This window comes from Carlito syrichta, unplaced genomic scaffold, assembly GCF_000164805.1.
Source record: "Carlito syrichta isolate Samal-C Ts95f unplaced genomic scaffold, Tarsius_syrichta-2.0.1 Scaffold303203, whole genome shotgun sequence".
In the NCBI taxonomy this organism is placed as follows: Eukaryota; Metazoa; Chordata; class Mammalia; order Primates; family Tarsiidae; genus Carlito; species Carlito syrichta.
In genome coordinates, this window is record NW_007247299.1 from 174,950 (window position 1) to 181,377 (window position 6,428).

The window sequence follows — 6,428 nt, forward strand, 5'->3', positions numbered from 1 at the left end:
AAAAAAAAAGGTACGTACACATGCATATTTATTATATGATCATATTAAAAACATTTTAATCCCCCTTGTCCTATCTTCACCTTTGGCTATTGCTCTTTGTTTTTACAACCAAATTTCTAGAAAACCTAATCTATGCTTGTGAATCGATTTCATTCCCTATTCATTGTGGCATTGTTACTTCCATTGTTATGACTGGAGTGTGAGAAGGTAGATTGCCATTACACAGAGAATTTAATTAAGAGTTCTTTATTTATGCTTTTGACCAAGAGCAGACTATTGTCCTAAAGGGCTTTCGGACCCGAGTGAAGCAGGCAGTGAGCTGATAAAGGCAAAAACCACAAGGATACATAGCAATTAAGCAACCATAGCCACCATAAACTAGCAACTTAGCAACCAAAATGGGAACTTTTGATTGTGAGGGAATTTTGATTAACTTTATGTCCCAGGCACAGCCGGTGACTGGAACAATGAGGGCAGTTACATGGAGACAAGGTGGAAGGACTACTATGCAATGGAGTTATGTTGGTTAGGTCATGGAGTTGCCTTGGTTAGGTCACTAACAAAATACAGGTTTATAATATAGAATGTAACAATGGAGTTTTGCAAGCCATATAGCATTTGAGTTTAGTTAACAAAGCATACAATTACGTGGAACTTGTGGCTAGGGAGTTTTTAAACGGTCAGGAGAAATAGTTTATGGGAAACAGGAATGTGGGTCTGTGAGTACAAGGAACTCCTTTCAGTCACACGTGGGGGGAGGTTATATTTAGGTGGCAAGCAGTTAAGATGGAGGATTTTTAACAAAAATGCAGTTACTTATATTAAGCAAGTTAATACAGGTTATTATAAATTTTACAGGCATTTCACTATCCATACTAATCCTTTGAACTTTAAAAAATTTTTTCACTAAATTATTCCTGGTTATCAAAATTTAATGGATATTTTTAATCATTTCTCAAATTCTACCTGTCCAGTACTTTTTTACCCTTTGTCTCAGTAACACCACTCTGTTCATTCTCTTAATTCCCTGTCTATTTCTTGTTATTTTTTCCTCCCAAGAGCCTCATTCTCTGTTCACCTCTTATTTTCATTCTTTAGGCTTCGGCTCATGATCTCATCACACCCTTGTATTTCACCTTGAAAACTTTTATCTATACCGATAACTTCAGTCACAAACATCTCTGTAGCTTTTTGCCTTCATATTGTTACATTTAGCATATTTCTCCTGATTTTCAGACTTGCATATCCAATAACCAGTGAGTGGGTACGTTTAATCTTTTGAAATTCTGGTAAAGACTAACAGACCCTTTCAGAATAATGAGTCTCAATTGCTTGGAATAAAATAACAGGATAGCAAGGGAAATCAACTAGATTCAAACATAGTTATCAAATGTTTTAAAACATTGTGGTTACTAGTATTACTAACTACACTTTTGCCCCATTGGAAAAGGAACTCACCCACTTTCTCATTTATGCCACTACACCTCACTCCCTTAGATTCATGTAATTAGCAAGAACTATGCATTTGTGTACTTAAATCTCCCTCTCACATCTCCTTTGCTCATGTTGCAATATGCATCCTCCTCATTCCTCCTCACCTGATATACTTGCAATTGTCTTACTGGGGTCTGGTCTCTAACCACCTCTACAAAGGCATTAGAGTGTTTGAACATGAAGTTAGATTGTGTCCGTGATCTGTGCAAAGCCTTTTGACTTTTCGAGCTATCCTGCCTTGGTACCTTGGTGAACTCATGGGGAACCATGGAATATTTTAAATTTCCAAAGGAAACAGTGATACTTAATGCCTATCAGACACCACTACAAACTGCTAGCTCAAGGTTGTTCAGAGTTTCAATGTTAGACCATGCTATATTCATATCTTTGTGAAGCTGGGATTTTGGTGTTTGCTGTGATAAAAAGCAAGTATCATGTGAAAACTATACAACAGGAAATGAAGGTATCAATGTCCAGTCTGATTTCAAGGCATGAAAAGTTGTACGGTGCCCACAGGCACAGGCAGCCAATTAGTAAATATTTAAGAGTAAAATAAAAATATTCTTTCAGTTTGTGTTTATTTTTATTTTTATTTTTTTGAGTCAGGGTCTCATTCTGTCACCCAAGCTGAAGTTCAGTGATTATAATAATGGCTCACCCCATCCTTGATCTCCTGGACTTAGGCGATCCTTCTGTCTCAGCCTGCTGAGTAGCTAGGGGTACAGGCATGCACCACCATGCCAAGATAATTTTTTAAACTATTTTATATAGATGAGGTCTCACTGTATTGCCCAGGCTGGTCTCAAATTCCTAGGCTTAAGCAATCCTTTTGCCTCTGCCTTAAAGTACTGGGGTTACAGGCATGAGCCAGCCACCCCACCCAGCCTATGCTATTTTTCTTAAACATGAATTGCTAGGAAATAAATGCATATTAAGTTTTTTTGAACCTAACTACTTAATAAGAGAACTGTTAAGCATTTTACTTGAGTCTTTTCACTTATGGGATAAAGTAAACTTGCATGAATTTCAAGACCCTTCATAATCTAGGCCTCTCACCTGTTCTCTTGCCACTTCTCATTTGAACTTTATCCTCAAGCAATAAATATTATTTTTCTCAGGACATCACACTTGTGTGTGTTTACACATAGTTCTTCCCATAGTATAATGTCTTTTGTTCATCTGGAAAACACTTGTTTTTCAGATCTCAATCCAAACTCAGCTGTAATACTTTTTCTGTCAGCTTTTCCATTTTATTAAAGAACTATTTTTTTATAATTCATATCGTGATTTTTTTGTACATGTATTCTACCTGGCTAGACTGGGTTTCTTGAGGCCAGTGGCTATTCTGTTTTAGTGTTTTTAGTATAGCATAGTGCCAAGCACCTGATAGTCACTTAAATGTTTACTTAAAGAATAGCCATCTGTCTCCTGTGATCCAATTATATAACCATCGAGGCCAGGTTTATCTTTATTTTTTTTGAGGTGGGGTTCCACTGTTACCCAGACTGGAGTACAGTGGCGTAATCATGGCTCACCGTAGCCTGGACCTCCTGGGCTCAGGCGATTCTCCCACCTCAGCCTCCCCAGCAGCTGGGACTACAGGCACACACCACCATACCTAGGTAATTTTATTTTTTTGTAGAGATGAGGTCTTGCTATCTTGCCTAGGCTGGTCTAGAACTCCTGGGCTCAAGTTATCCTCCCACATTGGCCTCCCAAAGTGCTGGGATTACAGGAATGAGTCACCATACCTGGCCAAAGCTAGGTTTATCTTAACCCAGCAAGAAACACTTATCTTTTATGCATCTTCTCACACAAAATAACAGCATGTGTTTTAGTAGTTTGATATTTTCATTCTCATCTATCTTTGCCCCCAGAGAGTTAAAAAGTCTCATTTAAGAGGCCCTTCATATAATCCACTGTAAGTCCTATATTTGGCCACTTTGATTAAAGAATAAATGATAAAATTGAGAACTTTTTGCAGAGCCCTCTTGAAAAATGACTATTTGGACCATGTAATCTTTTAAGGTTTATTAATGTTGAGAAATTAATACTCTGAAGAAGGAGATGTTCTCATGTGTACATGACATGTGCTGAGGTCTGGTCTTAAGGAAATGCTGTGCAGACACAGACTTTAGTTATCATTTATGAGTTCATGTACTTAGCTCTGTGTGGAGCAAATATTTAATTTCAAGTTCAACTGACATATTTCAAGGAGCTAATCCATTTTATGACAAAGCAAGGGAAATTGAAATATGCACCTTGCAGGCTGAAGTTAATACATCTGATTTTAGTTTAACGGGATGTTTCCTATTTTTAGTAAGAACAGAAAAGTTTTATGTGAAATTCCATTTCAAATTCTGGGCCTGCCACCCATTTCAATTAAGTTAGCACTCATCTTTGATTGAAATATGCTTCTCATCTTCCTATCCATATTGCCACCAGGGGGCACAACATAACTTGCATAACCGAAGCTAAAACAGTTGTGGATTTTAAGGTTTGAAGCTTAAACACTGAACATTTTAAAGTGATAGCAAGAATTCAAAAACAGAAAACTGTCAGAAAGAATGTAGAGATAATCTGTTGAAAGTTGAAATAGGTTCTAAATAGTATAAGATTATTTTTAAATTTTGCTAAAAGGATGACCCTATGTTTGTTATCGTTTAAAAACTATCAAAGTCATCTTCTTAGTAATTGATTCAGGATTTCTGGCCCAGATTCCATGCAACTCTTACAACTGAATTTTCCTGAGACAAGAATGTGAGATTCTATACGTTGAGCAAGTCATTAGAAAATGAACCTAGTACACTGCCTGGCATTGATATTTCCCTATGACTTTGATTTTTTTCCTGATAATCCTGTAAAGTAAGCCTCTACCACCACTAACCTCCTCTGAACCATTCTTATTGCCACTGTGTAGGACTCCTTAAAATAAAAATTGGGTCATCTATCCCCACTGTTCTACAAACAAATCTTTAATGCGAACACATACTACTTTGAAGGGCAATTATTTTGATGAGGACAATACAGTGTAGTCCAGTAAGTTCTCCAGCTGTGGTCTGTAAAATTTGCCTGGGGTACTTGTTAAACATGCCATGTGACCAGAGATTCCATTTGGCGGGTTTCTTAGGTTCTACATTTAAAACAAGCATACCTTAGTATGCTAATAATAAGAAACCTTGGAGATGGCTTTAAGAACTGCTGTTTGATTAAGAGCATATACTAGACTCAGCCTTCACATTACTTTCCTTTTTATAAAATGGGAATAGTAAACACAGTTGACCCTTGCACACTGCAGGGATTAGAGTAGCTGACCCCATGCAGTAGAAAATCTGCCTATAACTTTTGACTCCCCCAAAACTTAACTATCAATAGCCTACTGTTGACCAGAAAGCCTGTTTATGTTGACCAGTAACATAAATAGTTGATTAACACATATGTTGTGTATGCTTAATTACTGTATTCCTACTATAAAGTAAACTAGAAAGAGGTGGAGGAGGTGGAAGGAGAGGCCAAAGAGCCAGGCTATCTTGGTGTAATTTTTATTGAAAAAGTTCCACATATAAGTGGACCAGCATGGTTCAAATCCATGTTGTTCAAAGTCAAATGTACATCTTAAGTATGTAATGACTGAGTGAGTGCTAAAAAACAGCACAGTGCTTGCCACATAGCAAATACTCAAATGGTAGCTGGTGCTGTTATAGATATAGCCTATATAGTAGATTGCCAATTTGATATGCTTTATATCTTGTCTTACCTCTGTCATAATCCTTTACTCCTGGTTAGGGGTGAATAAATAAATGAATGAACACAAGACCCTAAAGCAAATAGTTTGCAGGAGAAGAAATCAGCTTAGTATTTTTAGCGCAAAGAACAAGGATCATGACAGTTTTGTTCTGGCAGAAAAAAAAAGCAGGTATGCACCTTTAAAAAAGCTGCAAACTTCTCTTGGCTCCACAGGGTGTCACTGCTGACTCCTCTTTCCTGGCCGAGCAAAGTATAAGACTTACATGGCATTAGAACAAGGACTTTCAGAACTCAGGATTTATCAGAATCACCTGGAGGACTAAAACAGTTCACTGACCCCAGAGTTTCTGACTCTGTTGGTCTAGGGAGGTGCTCTGGAATTTGCATTTCAATCAAGTTCCCAGGTGAAGCTGATGCTGCATTGGAGAAATTTACCCACACAACTGGGTTAGGTTTTTTCACAGATCTTTTATAGGTAGCAGTGCATCTCAAGGACACCTGGGGATCACTTTAAAATAGAGTATCTGATTCACTAAGTCCGTGTAGGGCCTGAGACCCTGCATTTCTGCAAAACCCCTCAGTGGAACTGATGCTGCTGAACCACAGGCGGCACTAGGAAGAGCAAGGGTGGACAGCCCTCCCTGCCTCTCATCACTGATTCTGCCTTCACAGCACCAAGTTCTTCGCCCTTCAAGACTGAATTGATATACATGAAATGCTTGGCACAGCACCGAGCACACAGCCAAGCACTGTATGTGTGTTAGCAATGATCATGATGAGATATTTAGTACAGCGGTTGAGAATGGGTTTCTAAGAGACGGACATTTGAATTCCATGCTTGCAACTTACCAGCTTTGTAAACCAGGGCATGACACAAAATGACATTGAGCCTTAGGCTCCTGATTTTCAAATTGTGGAGTTTCATCTTCTTTACCTCACAAGGTTATTATAAGGATCAAATCAGACCAATGTACACTACTAAACACTCTTTGTAAATGGCTATTATTACTAGAGAAACCCAAGAAATAAAATGAGAAAAGTATGTGTGCTTTTACAGTTTGAAGGAAATAGAATCAATCCAGAAGAAAAAAAAACCATGTAGTACCCATTAGGCCACTAATGTTCATTTATTGGTATCGAATGTGTCACCAGGAAAATGAAAAAGGACTCAGAAAATACAGAGATGC